The sequence below is a fragment of the Equus asinus genome, chromosome 23, assembly GCF_041296235.1.
Source record: "Equus asinus isolate D_3611 breed Donkey chromosome 23, EquAss-T2T_v2, whole genome shotgun sequence".
Lineage (NCBI taxonomy): Eukaryota > Metazoa > Chordata > Mammalia > Perissodactyla > Equidae > Equus > Equus asinus.
In genome coordinates this window covers 56,528,594-56,549,035 of record NC_091812.1, presented here as the reverse complement: position 1 = coordinate 56,549,035, position 20,442 = coordinate 56,528,594, and the positions used below count along the sequence as shown (strand labels likewise).

General features: G+C 36.8%; 1 long non-coding RNA gene across 2 annotated transcripts; it reads right to left on the bottom strand.

Moving 5' to 3' along the window:
- Positions 1-5,938: 5,938 nt before the first annotated feature.
- On the bottom strand, positions 5,939-18,930 carry LOC106838965 (uncharacterized). Of its 2 annotated transcripts, XR_011497320.1 has the most exons (4): positions 18,797-18,930; positions 18,168-18,239; positions 9,798-9,884; positions 5,939-6,313 (listed from the first exon to the last, which is right to left on the bottom strand). It is a non-coding gene; the product is annotated as an uncharacterized lncRNA (long non-coding RNA). The 2 variants fall into 2 exon arrangements; XR_001399988.3 differs by lacking the exon at positions 18,797-18,930 and having other exon boundaries at positions 18,168-18,303.
- Between the last annotated feature and the right edge of the window lie 1,512 nt (positions 18,931-20,442).

Here is a 20,442-nt window from a genome sequence, read left to right as displayed (position 1 = left end):
TTATAAAGCCATGTTGACAGGCACATACAAATCCATGATTGTTATCGCTTCTTAGCGAATTCTTCATTTAATCACTAAGTAACAATCTGCTTAAAATCAAAATGATTTTCTGTTCCTTTAAATATTATTTTCCTTTAAGTATGGTAACAATGCTACCCTCGAGGTTTTTGGTTAAGTATTTCACTGAAATCTGTTTGCGTGTGTGTGTATGTATGCTATGCACACACACACGTATGTGTAGATATGATCCCTTTACTTTGAACTTTTCTGTGTCAGCATTTAGATGTATCATGTTATAACTCTCTGTTAGAAAAATATAAGCTTGATTTTTTTTTCTAACTCATTTCAGAATCTTTGTCTTTAACAGGCAAAGTAACCCATTTCTATATATTCTACTTATATATACTGACTAATATCTAGTACCTTCTTTTTTCTATTTAGAGTTCATTCTATTTTATTTTCTTTCCTTCATTTGATCTTTTGTAAAAAATTGATTGAGCATATTTTATTCTTGATTTTTCTTCCTTTATAGCTTTGGAATTTATAAGGATAAAATGTATGAATTCTCTATTTTTTTAACATATATACAGTAGTTAACAAAGTCTAAGGCTACTTTATAGCCCTAAATTCCACTTGAACAATAAAAATCACTTTAAACACTTTAAACTTCAATTTGCCACTGTCTTTCATATTAATGTTTTCTAGTATTTCAGTAGGGTTTTTTTAAATGTTTTAAGAAGTAGAGGCCCCTATCAGTCTTTATTTGGTCTGTCCTGTTGCCAGAATTAAGAATTCCCAAAGTTTATTTCAAAGAACTTAATCAATTTGATCTGGTAATATTGCTTCTGGTGTTTTCTGGACATATTACTTAAACCATGTCCTGGCCAAGTAAAGGTAAAGTTATTTACTAGGTACGCACTATGTTCAATGTGTGGCAATGGAATACAGAGACGAGTGAGATGTGAATCACACACTTAAGAAGGCTTTAACAAAGTATATATTGGCATCCTTCATCCCAGATAAATTGATGTAAGTATTGCTACCCTGCCATACTCTAACACCTGTCATAGAGCCTTGTTTATATGATCTTGCTGAGCCAGTGTTCTTTACTGAGTGGAAAGCGAGTGTAGGGCTTGAGCACACAGTCATGACTTAATGGGCTAGTTCTTCCTCAGGAGGGAGATACGAATATATGCTCTTTGAGACGATGGAGATGATGCACTGCACCCTCAAGCCCTCTACCATTTCAGCCAAATTTTCATCTCTGAAGGAAGAATTCCAGGACAGGCCTAACAGCCTGAATGATCTCACTGCAGGTTGCTGGAGAAAGTGCTTGTGCAATCTCTTCAAAGAGGCTCTAACGATTTTCTTGCAAAGGCGCCTCCATTGCCTCACTGCCAGATGGAAAGTTTACCAGCGGCTCCTCTCAGGTTTGAGCCAGGCCCTGTTTCCTTGGAGGGCTATAGGGTTGCAGCTAGTTGGTTAATTAACAAGCACTTAACAAACACCTACTGTGTGTGGAGCACTCTGAAATTCTGCTCTCTACCTATGCAAAACCTACTCGCAGGTCAAAGCTCAGTGCCAGCCTCCTCTCCTTTGCCTCCTCTACTGATTCTAACCCGTGCTGATATTCCCCCAGAAGTGATCATCTGAACCATTCGGCATTTTAGTATTATATTATTTGAATTTTTATTGATATGTAAGTATAAATTTTAATTTCCCAGCACAACTATAAGCTCAAAGACTTTCTTTTTCTATTGTTATTTACCATAGTTGAAAATTACTTGGTGATTAATTTATTGTTACTTAAGATACTATTTCCCAAAACGTGTTCTAGAGAATTCTAGCCCTTCAAATATTCTGGGCAAAAGGGCAGGTGGTGGCGGTCGATGTGGCTGAATAACTTTGTGAAATACTGCACACTACTTCCTTCCTTCTGAAAATATATAATGCAATTTGAGGACAATTAAGATTTTGAAAATTCGTGTGTTAAAGATAAAATTTTAACTAGGTATCCCCTAAACTTAACTGATTCATTGTTCAATGGAATCAGATATAATCTTCAGGAATTACATATGAATTTTGGTATCTGAATTACGAATTCAATATTAAAGGTAATAATTTAAATTTAGTTTGGTTTTGTTTATACAAAACCAAAGTCAAGTACCTGGATTTCTTAACTTTCCATATAGGGTATATTTTCAAATGAGAGATCTTCCCCTCTCTCTTTATTGAACACTGTTTAATATCCCTTAAAACCAGCATTCTACAGAATAATTTTTGGGAAATACAGTTCTGCGTTATAGCCAGTGGTTATTGCCAATATTATAATCAAGGTAGATGCTGTATCTTGGAAACAGCATTGGTTTGCTCATGGCTGTGGTGTTTGGAACATCCTGGAAGATGTCCAGGACTTTGTGCAGGTAGTAGGTTAAGCTTTCTTACTTCCCCTTTGAAGCTGTCATACAAGAAAAACAGGTGCAACATCTGTCACCCTAATGACAGTCAGGGGCCATTCAGTTGATCAGATTATCTGTCACAGTCTTTTTCCTAAATAGAGAGAGACTGTCATTTGGTCAAAACCGTCTAAATAACAGCTCCTATGCTAGAGCCTTCCAATAAACTCAGAAGACATTAAACCAGAGTTTCCTTGTCATTCAGACTGAAACCACAAGTCCACAACATTATTTAGTCCCACTGGATACACTCTGTGGAATACTGTGCCTGGAAAATCAAAGGGAGAAAATTATTCCAATGGAAGTGGGGTTTCTATGTTAAAGTTTTCAGATAAATGGCTAAAGAGTTTAGGAAAACATTCAGTAATTGATGATATGTCTTACTCCTAATGATATTAGTTTGTGATTTTTGCTGGTTTCTCCGTTGTAAATTTTCTACTTTTTCTTTTGAAATATTTTGTAGTAAATGTTCTGTAGGGAGATACTTTGAGACTATGCAAATATTTTGTTTCTCATCATACTTTCACCCACTAATTTTAGAATTAATTGATGACTCTTGCCTGCAATACTTATTACTAAAATGTTGACCAAATGGCAATTTCTATCATCCCTCCTATATTTATTAACTGGAATTCCACTGTAAGGAAGAGATGCCTCTTTTACCCCATTTATGTGTTTATGCATTCAATTACTTATTTATATCAACATAGACTCATGGATATTTATTGTATTTGAGGGGCTATTATCCATTGCTTATCATTGTTTAGGTTTTTTTCCTTCAAATTATCCCAGTTTTGGCTGCTTGGGGCTTCTTTGTTTGGCTTCTGTGATCCCTATCCTTTTTTTGTTTTAACACTTCCTTACTTTCCAGCACTCTAAGATATTCCAGACACACCTCGTAATTCCCCAGTAAATCCCTAGCCCTAGAACCAGGCATTCTTTTCCAAGTGTTTTTGTTTCTCTTGGAGAACTGCTTATAGAAATCAAGATCTAGGCACACAGTGTTCTCATTGCTACTGGGATGCCATTGCTGGTATGCCTTCTCAGTGAATACAGCTAGAAAATATATGCATGTATAGTAACCCACATACATACACATCTAGATAGATTTCTTATCTATTCACAATATTTATACTAAAATCCATGCGTTCCAACTGACGTTTCTAGTCCTAATCCAACATCAGAGAGTTCATTCTAGCCTTCCCCTTTCCTTATTTGTTGTAACTCCTTTCTCTGATATGCTGTGAGAAACCTGAGTCTTACTACCCACAATCTAGTTCTATAAAATACATTCACATAAGACAGTTTCAGAATTGCTAATCCATACCCAAGTGAAAATCGAATTTACTAACTGGAGTATTGTATTTGTCTACAGTTGTTTTTTTCTTAGCGTTACAATATCTTGTCAAAATATTTTTTTATGTAGCTACTTAAGCCTATTTTTCTCTGACCCCCTTCAGTGAGGCTGTTATTCGTTGATAATAGAGTTGGGTTCATTTGTTATTTTTGTATTCCATTTTTGGTCCTTCCCCCATATTCAGTTTGAGTTTAGTTATTTATTGGTTCTGTTTATGAAATATCTCTCTGATGCAGAACTACACATAAAGGTATACTCAGCAAAGTTTCTCTTTCCCCCTTTCTCCTCTTCTAACCTCCTCCCAGTCCCCCATTCTTCTCACTCTCTTCCCTGCCACCCTTGTAGGTAACCCATCCCATTCATTTCTGAATTTTATTAACTCAATTTTTTTTTTTTGCACAAATGAGCATATACATTGATATTTTCTGATTTACTCTTCTTTATGAAAAGCAGCATACTATAGATGTTCTTTTGCACTTAAAAATACATCCAGAAAATTACTTCACATCAGTTAATAGAGCTCTTCCTTATTCATTTTACAGCTGTATATGGAGTACCCAACATTCTTAAGTGTCTATACATACAAACTGATGAGAACGACTAATTTAATCATTGATTGCGATGACTACTTAGATTTGAATCAAAACAAACTGCCACATGACTTGCTGCCTGAATTTTGATCTCCTCCCTGGCTTCATGAATCAGGATAGATGTCTCTAACTTAGTTTCACCCACATGCTCTTGCTGGCGTTTATCACTTTCTCCCTGTTATTTCTTACTTGAGTTGGCTTCTGTTTCATCTGTGATCTTATGTTTAAATCTGAGTCACTAGTTTCTGGCTCATGCATTCTCTGTCTTGCCCCAGGCACCTTTCATCAATATTGGCTTCGCTTTGGCAGCACCATGACTCCCAGCTTGTGTGTCAGTTTCTCTGTAAACTTCACCTCCACCTCCACCCCACCCCCTCATCCCCCACCTCCCGCTGGCCAAGGTGGTCTTGCTTTTACCACGGTATCTAGTCTAGCTGGGTCTAGTCCAGCTGACTCTACTCCAGATTCTATCTTTTGTCTCTGACTTCTCTACAGTATTCACTCTTAACAAAATACCTGGGATACTGTCCAATTTGCAGCATAAGGCCAGGCTTTAAAATTTAGCACATTTTAAAAAAAGAAGCTTACTTCTTTTTGACTGTATCTTTGCAATGCTTTTACTCTATTCATTTAGGATGCTGTTAAAGCAGCTCCCTGATGAAATTCATCCATTATGGTAAATGTTTTCACTTCACGGAAACCTACTGAAATGGAAAGTATTTTGAAAATAAATGAAACATTCACTATTTTTGAAGACTATGCATGGCCAGATTCAGCAAATGTTGATGGCTTGGAAATTCCTGATACTTTAAAGGGAAGAGGAAAAAAAACTACAGTTCCATGCTAGAAGGTTCTTAGCCTCGCACATCTTACCTCATTTCTACAGATGCAGTAATTAAGACCCTGATTAATTGTTCCAGGAAGTCTAACTCATCTGAAAAGCAAACTTTCCAATTATCCAAATAACCTTGAACACATAAATCAAAATGCAGAAATGATATTTCTACATTTTGCTCTCTTCTCACTAAAATGTTCTGAGATCCTCTTCATTGCCTCTTTCTGTTGACACACATAACAGTTTAGACACCAAAATTTGAGCTTTAGGAAAAGCAGGGGTCAGCCATTAGACGAAAGAAGTGGAACACATGTGCAGAGAATATTTGTGATAAAACAAGCCATTTCATTATCCACATGCAGTTTGAGCCTTTCTACTACTTTCTCATCTTTGGCAGAAATCAATTTGACTCTTTCACATCAATAGAACATCTCCTGCATGAACCCCTGAGGTGGGTATATAAAGGGTATCTGATTTTTTCATTAATACAAAGCTATTAAAGCCATAAATAGGGCTTAACAGCATTCAACGTTCATTGCAGAAGGGCCTCTCCAGCAAAGCACTACACAGAAAAAAGACAATTTCCCATTAATTCTGGCATTTAAAGGTGGGAAATGATCTGAAAATTATACCACGGAAATGTAGGTTCTAAAGATGAAATGGCACAGTAGTGGTCAGGGCTGAAGAATTCACTTTTTTTCAGATCAGGTTTAATTTTGCTCATACTATAAATGCATACACACATATTCGCTACTCTAAAAATACACTGTGTATATTTACTTGCCACAGATGTCTGATGAGTCACTGCACAATATGTTTGGGATAGGTGAAAATGATTTGAACATCTAATGGAATAGCAACTAAAATAAATATAGTATTTTAAAATAAATTACAAAGGTTAAACATCCTGAGGCATTTTCAGGTTAACTCTGCCTAGTTGAAGAACATGGTATTCATGGTCATCTGTCTTTCTTCTCTGCATTTCTCATTGTTCAAGATCCTCATGTGAAACATCAGGTGGCAGCTTGTCCTACCAAGTAGTGTCTGAAATACCCCATCTTCTTTCTAAATGTTTCTTTGTTGAGACAAAAAGGATAGAAGAAAACAGGTTAGTGTGAAAAATATATGTCCAAGTGAATATACTGACTAACTACTAAAACTTAGACATTATGTTAGGTGCTGGAAATAACAGTAAAATTCACGGTCCTCGCCCTCATAGAACTTAGAGCTATTATAGTCCTATTTAGTCCTATAGCCTGTTTATTATGTAAAATAAATACAGGTTGTTAAAAGACATATGAAGAGCAGTAGTAGGATGCCACGAAGATAATTAGTGGGGGGAATGGTCAACTCCTGCGGGTAGGTAGTCATGAAAAATGCCTCAGGTGGACAAACTGAAGCTAGGACCTTAAGTTTGAAGGGGAAACCATATAGAAGCTAGAAGAATACTTGAGGTAGAGAAAAATGCTGGTCATGTTCGAAGACTTGAAAGGAGGCCAATGTAGCTAGAGTATAGTGCAGGGAAGTACAGGCAGGAAACAAAAAGATGGGACTGGGGAAATTGGAGCTCTCAGTGGGTAAGATGTATGACAAAAGTCGATGCCAACTGGAAGGATAGCGATTTATAGTCAGAGACTGGAAGAGCAGAGTTTTACGTTTTCAGATGCAGAGCAGCTCTAGATTGCAAAGTTTGGGGTGTGACCTAGGGGACACATGGCTGACATGGTGACCTTTTGACATTATCAAAAGGGAAGAGGTTGAGGACTGTTAAGAGAAGGCTGTTGAAGGGATGGTCCTCATGGTCTTTGAGACCAGGTTAGGTATTATAGAAAGCCAGACTGTGAGCCAAGGACTTTTTAGGCCACAGTCTTTTCAGCATATGAGAAGTATACGTTTTATTATACTAAATTCAAATCTCCATGATACGTGCATCGAGACTAATTTCTAAATGGACAAAATAAATGGCTTAGTCAAAATATTGAAGATTTTTAGTTTTCTTCACATACATATGAGACAGTTGGAGATTTGTTGCACTTTGAAACTATCATTTTTACATTCAGGCACAAATAGTCTGTATTGCAGCAGAAACAAATAATCCAGTCATTAAAATAACTGGAGGCAGTGATTCCCAAACTTGCCTGGGTGTAAGAATCACCTAAAATGCTTGTTAAAAATGCAGACTCCTGGGTCTCATCCAACAATTACTGAATCACAATCTTGAGGAGCACTGTTTGGAAATTTTCACTTTTAATAAGCATCCTAAATAACTCTCAAGATCAAGCAAGACTGGGAACTGCTGCTGTCATGCAACCACAACACACTCTGGATGAGGAAATATCAATTCCAGGCCCATTTCTCTGCTAACCAGCTTCTGATCCAACTACTCAATCTTCCTTGAGTCTCAGTTTCCTCTTCTATATAAAAATTTCCTACCAATAGTGCTTCTATGTATGGCCCATGTAGAAATTTTTCCATATACATTAAATCAATAGTTAAAATCTTGTAACTTCAGGCAGCATTTTAAAAACCCAAGCAAATTACAAATGATTTGCTAAAATGTCCTTGAAATTGATAAGATAGCACTTTTCTTATTTTCTGATATTTTCAAGCTCTGGCCACTTTACTATACCTTTGTGGAAATAATCTAAGAGATTTTCAAACTCTCTTCTTTTGAATCTCCTTAAAAGTTTCCAGTGAGATAGTTAATCAAGAGGTAAAACAACTTAGTTCAAATTAACATTCTTACACCCAAAATATATTTATTAAAATAACTATTCCTTGGGGCTGGCCCCGTGGCCCAGTGGTTAAGTTCGCGTGCTCCGCTGCAGGTGGCCCAGCGTTTCGTTAGTTCGAATCCTGGGCGCGGACATGGCACTGCTCATCAGACCACGCTGAGGCAGCGTCCCACATGCCACAACTAGAAGAACCCACAACGAAGAATACACAACTATGTACCGGGGGGGCTTTGGGGAGAAAAAGGAAAAAATAAAATCTTTAAAAAAAAAAATAACTATTCCTATATTCAAAGGAAACTACAACAGGCAGAAGAAGAAATATAATTTTTATTGATAACATTTTCTATTAAAATGTGTTTTATGTTTTAGATGTAAAGCCATGTTTACCACAAGTGATATAATACAGTATAACTCCTTAGATATCTATTACAATGTTTTTAAAGCTGTGGGTTGTAATGTATTAGTGGATCATAACTGAAAATATTTTTCCTGATTAAATAGAACACAATTTAAAAAAAACAAAAGACATCACGTATAGTAGGTTGTGTTATTTTGTGGAACTTTTGTTTCAATTAAATACTCATATCTATATATATTTTTGTATGCATTCTGAGATTTCACATAAGATGAATTTCTCACTGTGGTCATACTGTACTATATAATGTGCATTACTTATTGCTATATTATAAATAACATTAATTTGAGATATTAAAAAAGAGTTGTGAATACTGTGCATGAAAACAGGAGAAAAAGAATATAGCTCAGGCTCCAATGAAATATGAACACTAACTCAGTGAGCTCTGTACAATCTTGTTTATAAATACCCACTCCACCCAGTTAGTGTTCTGCCTCCAGATATCCAGGCAGGAAGGACAAGCAGACATTGGGCCCTGTCCAAAACTTCCATCAGATATTTGGTCCACGCCAAAAGGTCCTTGATATCTGGTCATATTTGGTCATGTCCAAAACCATTTGGCATGGACCAAATATGCTCATGGACGTTTGGACAGGACCACATGTCAAGGACCTTTTCACACAGACGAAATGTCTTATGGGTGTTTTGGATGGAACCCATGTCCTATGAGGGGTAGAGGAAGACTCATTAGCACTGATGCTGGGAACCAGAATCTAGATGAAGCACACAGACCAGTGTTACAAGGAAAAGTTAACACTGTTCAAAATCATACGCTGTGTTATGCTTACCACCTTCACTATAGGTAGATTTGAAATGTCAGTGTACACTATTTGCTATAAACATCTTGAAGTCAGAGACCAAGACAAAATCAGTTTATTTTAATTGGTTTAGGGAAAACTTGGGGATTTCAACTGGATTTACTAATTTTCTTTCAATAAGGAGTGATTTTTTAAAAAAGAGTAATTGACTACAACTCCTTGAATTTGGCATATACGAGTATTTACGAATTCAAGGAAGATATCTAGATGAAAAAAGATGTGGCTTCTTTGCCATGTCTTTTCCCTGAATCTGACACACACGGCCATATGTTAGATCTGGAACACAGGCCAAAAAGCAAGTTGACAGTCCTCTTGTGACAACACGGAATTTGAAGTTCTAAGAACTAGATGTTCATTGAATAACTGAACTGCAACTTGCCAAGGTCAGAGAGTGACATTTTCATAAAGTAATACTACCGGAAGCTGCTGGAATTTTCACAATTGTCTTATTTGAAACCAGCAGAAATTCCAACAGAGGTCATACTGATTATTCTGGGAGCAAATCTGAAGACTTCCAATGCATGTAAGAATTTTCTCTGAATAAATAGTAATAAAACTTAAACAGAAGTTGTATACTAAAAAGAAACATACCTATGTTTGTTTATTTAGTGCCTCTTCATAAACAGTTTCTCTTTTTATGCACTTAAGCTTCCATATCATTTTTTTGGTAGTTTTTACCTAGAAGTAATGAAAGTCTTAAATTAGAAGTTTCAGTTTGATGGAGATGGATTTAAACTGAAACTGGGCAATGGAATAAAAAATGATAAAATGACAATGAGGAAGTGACAGAGGCTCAAGGAAAGAGAAAGAGAACTAATTTTCCACTTACTCTGAATATGTATAAACTTCTGAAAAGTTCATACCTAGGTGAACCCCGAACACAGGAATTGACTGGAAATTATTAAATATTGATTTGGCTTTTATCACTTGCCATTAGGTCATACATAAAGAATATTCTGCAACCATAATAAGGATTATGATTCTAAATATTCTATTGAACATTTCATTACATTAAAAAAAAAAGAGATAAGAATGGGAAAACGAGGACACCTCCTATGAGACATCAGATGAGGCATGCAAGCGGGAAATAAGAACACAGAATTTTAATTCGGCTGTAATTTCTCTACTCATGTCTTTATCTACCAGAACTCATATCATCTCACTTAACTCACTTCCCTCCCCTTTAAAGCTCTGCAAAATGGATTTTAAAGGCAATGGTCAACCCCAGTTCATCATCACTGATTGGAGCCAAAGTTTCATTGGCAAGAAGGATCTAGGGCAGGAGTCTCCAGCCTTTTTAGTGGCAAACCCACAGTCCAGTTCCCTGAAATAGAAAGCAATGTTGTGAACAAGAAGTTGGAATTACACTTTCTGACACTGTAAGATCCCGCGTGAGCAGGGACCAGTGTCTGTGACCTGGCAGAGGAAACACCGCCTGTGGGTGGCTCCCAGCCCTGCTCCATCCCTGGCCAGGGAGCCTCAGAGTATGTCACAGGGCCCTCAGCCCTGCTGGAGGCCAGGAACATGCCTTCACTTTCTTGATCAGTAGCACCCCAGGTACACTAAAACAGGAAAGAAGAGACTGAAATGATAACCACAGAGCTGTCGCAAAATAAATTAAATTTAAAAATAAGCAAACAAACAAATCAAACAGCACATTCCCTGGGAATGGAATTTGAAACACATCTGCACTTGCAAGTACTCCCCACTGAGCCCTGCTATCTCCGTTAGCACATATAATGTCTGTCCTACTCTTCATTCTGCGGACTTCAATTACTTTATTTTTCTAACTATGAATAGTCTTTTCCCCTAAGTCACATTCTGATGGATAGCTCTGTTCTGACACCCCTTCGTCTCATCCCTAGATAGATGCCTCTTGCGGGTGAGCTGGCTGAGAAAAAAATTTTTTTTTTAAGTCAGAGCTGTTAAAGCAGACAGTGTTCCTTCTCTTGGAGTCTCCCCTGAAACCTCTAAATCTCTAAGCAACAATAGGCTCAGCTGACAGTCCTGATCTGAGACGTTTAAGAGGATTTTAGAAAAGATTTGGCTTTTGTTTGTTGTTTGTTGATATCTGGAATAAGGGGAGAGTATTATTTCTAGCTTTTCAAACAAAAGGTTTCAGAGCTTGCTTTGAGAGTAGGCCTTGGTGATTGAGATGCTTCCATCTCATGCCACTCAGTGGACCATCACCAATGTTGCACTGAGGAACTTGCCAAATTGTGGTATCTCTCTCATTAGCAAGTAAATAAAGAGAAGTAAATGACCAACAATTTATCCTGTACTTGTTATAAGCAACTCACATTATCTTGAACAAACAAATATGTTTCTATTAGTACCACATGCCATAAAAAGATAAAAGTATATGGGAACTATTATTGTCAATTGCATATATCAATGTTTTATATTTCATATATGTATAATATTTCATTCATTGAAAAACAATAACAGTTCTAAAACTTAATCAAACGTCTTATGTGAGTTCATGAGATTATGAATCTGGGGGAATATATTCAATGATTTATCGAAAGTTAGTTGGAATTCACAGCCCAAGCAAAGAGATATTCTCTCTTTCACCTAGCTTCAGCTAAAATGCTGAGTAACAACAATTAAGCACATAATTTAGGAGTATGCAAACAATGCTGCCCTTGAAAGGAGAGGACCAGCCTGGGCACTTTGCTTTCTCAATTGCTTGTGGAGGAAACTGAAATTAGACCTCTCACACATTAGTAGAAGGAGCTTGGAGCACTGTGTTGAGAAAGTTTTAAAGATGGAGTCCAAATCCAACCTTAGTAGGGAAGACCAGTGTGAATGATTAGTAATGTTTGCATAGATGCTGGAGGGAGACAGAGCACTAGCCCTTGTCCCTATTTGTCTCTGGCACACCCATTGCTTATTCATTATATCATTCAGCCATCTATCCATCTGTTTTAAAATGGCTTACTTAACTTCAACTATATGACCTTCTGGGCTATATCCTAGGAAATCAAGATCTTTGTTTTAGCAAAAATGTACTTGAGAAAAATTGAAACCTAATATTATAGAGTTATCAGTCTAATTTCCTTTCTCCCCTATGTGGCCCCCACTTCAGACGCATATTTTTTAAATATCCTCTTTCCACTCCATTATTCTTTTTTGAGGAACACACTCTTCCATCGCTTCTTACTCTTTGCTCCAACACAATCTCATGCAAATACCCCTTCCCTCAGTGTGTAAATAATCACTGGTGAACTCTTCCATATGGTTTCCATTTAACTGTGAAGGGGTGACTGGGTTATTGCATCTGCCCAGCATTTTCAGGGATACTTATGTAATTAACTACTACATTTGCCACCTTTTTGCCTATGTCTAAGTCCCCAGTATTATTTTGTTTTTAATATATTCTAGCTGCTTCCTCATCAATTGCCTGTTGGCCAAAGTTCCCCTTTAAATGCTGTGTCAGGTGTCATCATGGGGAGAATCCAATTGTAGAGGATATAATTAGAAATGTAGACAAGGTAGTTTTTTCACTTAAGGCTACAGTTGCTTTTGGACTAGAAAAACACTGTGTAGACTCAGTTCCCTAAAGGCAAACATTTTTTTAAGTGCTCTCAAGCCTTGCTGCATCTAATCTAAATTCTACTATTTAGGTGGATTGTTGTCTCTTCTTGGTGGCTCCCTCTCTAAAGATGGATATTTCCTGCAGATATGACTAAACTGAGCTAGTTTTATCAACATTTAAACTCCAAAGTCCTCTTATTTCCCTAATATTTGGAAAAATTAAGCTTAGCAAAAATTAATTCAGTAATAACTTTATTTTTAATAATCAAGGATTTTTTTAAAATAGTAGCTAAAAAAAAGAGATATTGGTCACCTCTTGATCCATTCATTTAGTCAACAAATATTTATTGACCACTTACATTGTCCTAGATAGTGTAAAGGGATAAACGAGTCAGATATGGTCTCTGTTTCTATCTATCTTACAGACTAGTGGAATAGATAAACAAAACAGTGTTAAAATGGAACTTACAGATTAGTGGATAAATTAATAAACAAAATATACTTACAACCAATTTTCAACATTCTGAAGTAAATGAACAGGGTGAAGGGACAGATAGCAAAGACAGTTAAGTCGCTTAGGAAGACCTTGATGGAAAGAATATTGAAGTTGAGATCTAAAGGATTCTGTTTTAAAAAAGGCAAGCCACATAGAATAGAGAAAGCATATGTTCCAATTAGATGGAAATGAATGTTCAAAATCTCCAAAGTGGGAAACAATTTGACAAGCTCTAAGAATTAAAAGAAACCAGCATGGCTAGAGCATAGCAGAAAAGCAGGCAACAAAAATAGATGAGCCCTAAGAAGTAAGCAGGAGCCAGAGATTATTCATGAATTTGTGGGCCACCATAGGCCATGATGAGGATTTTGGATTGTACTAGAAGTATAATGGGAAGCAATGGAGGGTTTTAAGCAGAGAAGCAGCATGTTCAGATTTATATTTGCAAAAGTCACACTGGTGGCTCTGTGCAGCATGGATTTGAGAGGCTAAAGATTGAGACCAGCAAACCATTTGCCACATAGGCCAGTTAATAGATGATAGTACTGTGAACTAACCTGATGTTAGAAGAGATGCTGAGAAAAATCAAGATTTTTTAGAGGAAGAAATAAATGACTCGGGATGGATCTAGCACCAAGAGTGGTAATGATAAGGAAGAAGGAGGAATCAATGAAGACAGCTGGCTTAAACAATCAGACGTATGGTGGACATAGTTGTTGAGAAGGGGAAGTCTGGAAGAAAAACAGGTCAGGAGGGCAATGTATGAAAAGTTTCATTTTGAAATACCTATGAGATAGTGAAGAGGACACACTGAGTGAGAATTGACAAATGAACCTGCATATATATATGTGTATATATATATATATGTATGTATAATATATTTTACACTTCTTATATATATTCCTACACTTCCTGATAGGAAGCAAGGAATGTAACTGGCGTTAGCTTTCTCCAAAAGACTTTCCCCAAAGGACTTCTCCAAAATGATTACCTGTGGAGGTAAGGTGAGCCCACAGAAAGAGGCTGTGCAGAGTTTACTATCGGAACCAGGAGTAAGGAGGGAGTCGTTGGCAGTGAAGAAAAGGGAATGATCTACGTCAGAGGACCACTGTGGGATTGGCTACGAACCCACGAAGGTGCCCGAGGAGAGAAGAGGCTTGCATGTGGGCATCTGCTATCAGAAGACCCAAAGCTAGCAAATGGCAGCACCAACTACTTTTGTTCCTTTTCCCCTAATCCCACTTTGACCTCGTTCCTTCCCCGGAAGGAGCTAGAAATAGCAGCTCAAGGAAGGTGAGGAAGTGAAGCATGGAAGAGGACACATCAATTTCACCCCCCTTTTTGCACTGCAGGCTGATTAACCCCCATCTTGGGCATGGGCAGCAACACTGCTGTGAGGAGAGGAGAAGCCATGAATTGGATGAGTATTTGAAGTTTTAAATTACACTGCAATGGACCTTTAATATTGGAAAACGAGGATTGTTCATTAATGCTCAGAAGTAATTGCAAATTAATGGTTCTTCTCTAGATATTATCCAAGGGAATGGAAGGAATTGCTGTCAGAATAGGTTTGAGGGGCAGTACTAAGAGAAAAATTAAATTACTTGTTTTTTGCACCCTTCTGAAAATAGCTCATGGATAACTTAGTTCTAATTAGCAATTATCCCCAAACTCCTAATACCACCTTCAATATGTACGTAACTGGAGAATTCAGATTGAGACGAAATCACTCTCTTGGGTTACATATGCTTAAGAATAAGATGGCTCTATGTGTACAGGTTGATGAAAAACTGTTTCATTGGCATGAAATCAAAAATACAGAATATGCTGGAAAGACTTACAGAGATCTCTCGCATTTTCTTTTCCATTACCAATTGCAGCGTGGCTTTCTGAAGGTTGAAACCAATAATTAGAGTAAGAAGCGAGATATACTAATTGTCCCAGCGCTGTCCAATAGAACTTTCTGTGATAATGGAAATGCTCTATATCTGCACATCCCTCCTGCTACCCACTAAGCCACATGTGACTACTGAGAAATTGAAATGTGGCTACTGCAACTGAGGAACTGATTTTTAGATTTTATTTAATTTTAATTCACTTAAACTTAAATTTAAGTAGCCACCCATGGTTAGTGGACAGCACACATCTAGACTCTTTAAGGAATAATACTAATCTACAAAGACAAAGCATGAAACAACACTATTTTAGAGCTAACAAAGACATTTCCCACCTTAAAAATCTATTTTTGATTCTTGCTTTGGCCCAGTATCCTATGTGGATACCTTTTGCTCTCAGCTACAATACTTTCTGCTAATCCCTAATGCTCTTGTCCTCTTTTATTAGTACAGCTAGTGCATTTTTAATATTTGAAGGAAAGAGGGTATTTCCCCCACTATAGAAAGTATTCTAATTAAGATAGGTAAGTCATGCTGCTTTTGTTTATGTCACAATTTTCCCTGCAGCTAGAATTAAATGATGCTGTCAAAGGGCAATGCTAGTGTTTGATGGCTTTTAATACTTTTGTCCATATCAAAAGACTAAATAAATGCAATCAATATTCTCAACTCCTAACTCTCTAGTAATTATTGCAATAAAGAGATATTCATGCAACGAAGCATCAATACATGCTCTTGATAGCCCTAATAAATTGGCTCCCAGAAAATAAAGCATGCTCAGCTAGGGCTTTAGAGAGAATATTAGCAAACACCAACCTCAGAATGATTAACCAAATTCTTCAGCACATGGGCTTGCAAAATATGGATTTTTAAAACCCAAACACTTAATGAGAACTATCAAGAAATAAGAATCATATCTGGAAAGGGGCTTCATATTATTTTGGGGGTGGCTCCTTAGGCAACTAATTCAAATGGAGATTTTAAATAGCACTGGCTATTCACAAGAACCCATTCTATAAATGTCTATCTAATAAAATAAAAACAATTACAAAATAATAATAATAATACTATCAAGAGTTATTGAGTCCTCCTTGCTGGCTGACTCTATATTAAGATATTCAGTGATCCTCACAAGAACCCCATGAGGTAGACACTATTTCATTTCCATTGTACAAATTAAGAAACTGTGGCTTTAGGAGGCTGTCCAAGGCCATATATCTGGGAGGGTTGTGGTATTTATCAAATTCAAGTATATCTTACTCTAAAACCCATAACTCTTATTCATTACATATTTAAAACTCTACATATAAAGACCCACTATATATATAGTATATATTACGACAAGTCATTAACAAGGCTTGTCATTAATAAGGCAGTGCCAACCTCCTTCCTATTTCAGTCTGGCTAATTCTAGCATTCTACAAATCTTCCTTGGTAAGTTTCAATTAGCTCAGTCTGCTGGATATTACAGGTTAACTTTGACTATTAAATGGTTAGTAGTTTTACTTGGTGAAGTCTTCTTTTAAGATTATAGAATAAAATGAGGAATAAATGCTTTCAACATTCTAGCCACTCAAGAAATATTTGTATCACACACACAATATAAGGTGCTCCAGGAACTCACATCCTATTTGCAGATCCGTTTGCACAAGAAATGTTAACAGAGGCAAGGACCTCGGCCTCAAATTACTGGAACAGGAATGACTTTATCAATGTTTAAAAGAGGGGAAAAGCACCCCGAGTTCAGGAGATCTAAGACAAATATATGAAATGGTAGAGTATAAATTTTACCTGGATGGATTCTTTACAATCCAGATAAGTGAGAAAAAAATGAAAGGCAGGAATTTATTTCCCACAGTTCTGGAGGCTGGCAAGTCCAAGATCAAGGTACTGGCTGATTCAGTTCCCCATGAAGGCTCTCCTCCCAGCTTGCAGATGGCCACCATCTGGCTGTGTACTCAAGTGGCGGGAAGACAGGGGAAGCAAGCTTTCTGACATCTCTTCTTCTACTGTCACTAATGCTATCATGAGAGCCTGACCCTCAGGACCTCCTCTAAACCTAATTACTTCCCAATCTGCAAACACTCTCACACTGGCAGTCAGGGCTTCAATATATGAATTTTGGGGAGACACAACTCAGTCCACAGAAGGTACATTATAACCAAACTCCAAGGCAAAAGAGCTCAATAACTCTTGGTAGGATAGTGAATGGACCAGAAGGGGAGTAATGGAAGGTAAGCATGGAAACACCCAGTCATCCAGATTATGGACAGCTGTAACTGCCAGACCAAGGAGCTCAACACTTTGACATGACGGAACTTGACCAAAGTTGTTAACCAGACTTCATTTGGTGAGACATTATAGGATGTTTTAAGGAGAGAGGCAACAGAAAGGTATTGGATATAGGATGACTTGTCCCAACGTGAATGTGCCATAAATTACCCTAACATATGACTTATTTTATAAGACATGTGATTCAAAATGGAAAAATGAGGGTCAAATGAGTATGGCAATAAAAGAATCTTAGAAATCAACTGGGAATACAGGATACAAACTATATATATGATAGGGCTTCCTTGTCAAGCAAGCACCTAGAAATACGTAATGGCTACCATGTATGCAAAGAACAATTTGTTTGGAGGATGGGAGAAAGGGAACAACATACTTAAATGGTATCAATCAAAGTTGGTTTTGAGAAATACTAAAATAGATGCAGGATGTGTAAGGCAAAAACCACTGCCATTCAAGTTTGCTGACACAGCTTTTCTCAACTACCGTAGTCACAAAACTGTTGGTTTAAGGCATTATATTAAAAAGTACAATGACTTTACTCTTACTGGTTAATCTTTCTTCTCTTACCTAAAATAGGAGAGAGAACAATTTTTAAAAATGAAATTTAAGTTGTTGAATAATTAGAGAGGGCATTGAGGATGTGTGTAGGGGGGAAACATAAATACTTACAAAAAGTCCCCTTAATAAAAAAATAAGTTGTTTCAAAAAAGTAGCAAAAAAAAAGTACTCTAAATGACTTACTTGCATTTTTCTGCTCTTCTACTCCAAACTTCATAGCCTTAGTCAAAGAATAATCTTCAGCTTTAGAGTTTTCTAAAGAGAAAGTACAAATAGTCCTTGGAGTTATTTTTTATGTCAAATTTATTATAGAATTCTTACCTCTTTTTCTCAAGTAAAAACAGCTTAAAGGGTGATGTACATGATATCAGGAAAGAGCAATCTATGTCCTTTGAAACTTTGTTCTATGTAGCATGCAAGTAATTTTAGAAACTCCCATTCTTAAAAGAAAGTACTGGCATCTATCTCATATATTTTTCTAATTAAAAGCTCATGTATTTTTCTATATTCTCTTCTTCTAAGGATTATTATATCTCCACATTTCTTCTAAATTTTATTAGTTTCATAAATTCTTTCTGAGATTTTTCCCATTTTATTTTCATATACATGTTATATTATTTGTGCAATAATATTTTCATCAGTAGACTACTAACAAATAATAGCAGGCACAAGCATTTTTACTAAGTTTTGTGCTACCGCTACATTTAGAAATGATGTAATGTGCATCTTCAGGTACACATTTCTTGACATACTATTCTAAGCAAAATTAAAGACAAACAACAATTTTGGTAGTAGCCATTTCAGTAACTCACTTGTCCCAAATCTTTCAATTAGAAATCACATCCATTGTCTCTGCCTCCTACTCAGGAAGATGGGTGGAATCTCCATTAACCATGAGGTGAATATTCATTGCTATGCACAGATAACCTTCATGACTGTTATTGACAGCTTTTTGTTGGATCAATTTTTTCTACTCCCCCCCATGTTTTATTTTTCATTTCCTGTCTTCCTTCCTTTCTAGTAATACCTGACTCAGAGTAGTATTAACAAATTCTGTCTTTGGGAAGGATACATGTATACTCAGATTAGTTACTGTTAAAATATAACTAACGGTCTGACAATTTTAGTGGCTCTTCTGCTTAGTCAGTTTTACCTGCTTTTCATAGTATTTTATATCAATTCATTAATTTATCAAGGCAAAAGAGAGTACTTTGGGGTTCGCTCACGTGTAAAGAGGAGGGCATGGACGCCTTCTCACAGAACCAGCATCAATGCTCTTTAGGAAACCCACAATGGCTCATTACAGTGGTGAGTTAATAAAATTTAGAAGATATTCTACAACGGTAACAGAACAGATTTAATCTGGGAAGCTGCAAAAAGAGAATACTGGTAGGTTTACAAATGTGTAGGTGACTGAAGCGTTCTTATGTAGGTTTTTTTTTTTTTTACCTTACATGGCCTGTCTTCTTATCTCATAGGTCCCTAAAATTCAACGTCTAAAATTAAGAACTAATCCTCTTTCCTTACACACCAGCATTATCTCCTGCATTCTCTATATACACTAGGGAAAAAACATTGTTTTGTTCAATGATCCATAGAGCAGTCTGCGCATGTCTGCAACAAAGTTTTCACTGTTTAAGGAAACTAAGAATGATATGGTCTTTCATAAAACTAAATTTATATTTTTTGAAATTCTGAAATTATATCCTTCCTACTTTATTTCATGAAATCATGGTGACAACTGAGAGATTTCTATGTTTGTGGTGTTTTAGGAGCTTATTTGGCAAATAAAAGTATAAAAAATTGAGTAACTCTATATATTCCCCTAGTTACTTATTTGTACAGTTCAATGAAAACGCCAACTCTGTGAACTAGGGTTCTCATCTGCTCTTCTTGTCCATTTACTTTCTCAAGTGGTTTGGAGACTGCAGTGAACCGCAGAATAACCTCGAACCTTGTTTAAAATGTAGATTCTTGCTGCTGCCTCTCTGCCCCAGGAGATTTTGGCATAGTATTTTATCCTTAATTTACATTGCAATAATCCAATTATTTCGTAAGGTGAATCCCTCAAAAACAAGCAATGTGATTCATTCGATGAGTTCTATCCACCTGTCCTCAGAAATTTTGGAACTGAGTATTCCAAGTTTCTTGAATGGAAGGGGCACATTCTGAGTTTCCTGGGTTTTGTGAACAGTCCTGAACAAATCAACTAATTACAACCTTGTTTCTACAGAACTGCCAACAATTTGCTAAGTGGAGTCCTAGCTGTTCACAAATTCGGAATTGGCCATATTCTTTCGAGAGCTCCCTGTTCCCACTTGAGGGCCTCATGCCAGGCGCTCGTCTCAGCTCGGTTAAACGTTGGAAGCTTCGAGATGGGCTACACCACTCTGTTCTAACGAGGCAGTCACAGCTTCCCACCTTGCCCCATCTCTCTGGCCCAGACCTTATCCTTTTA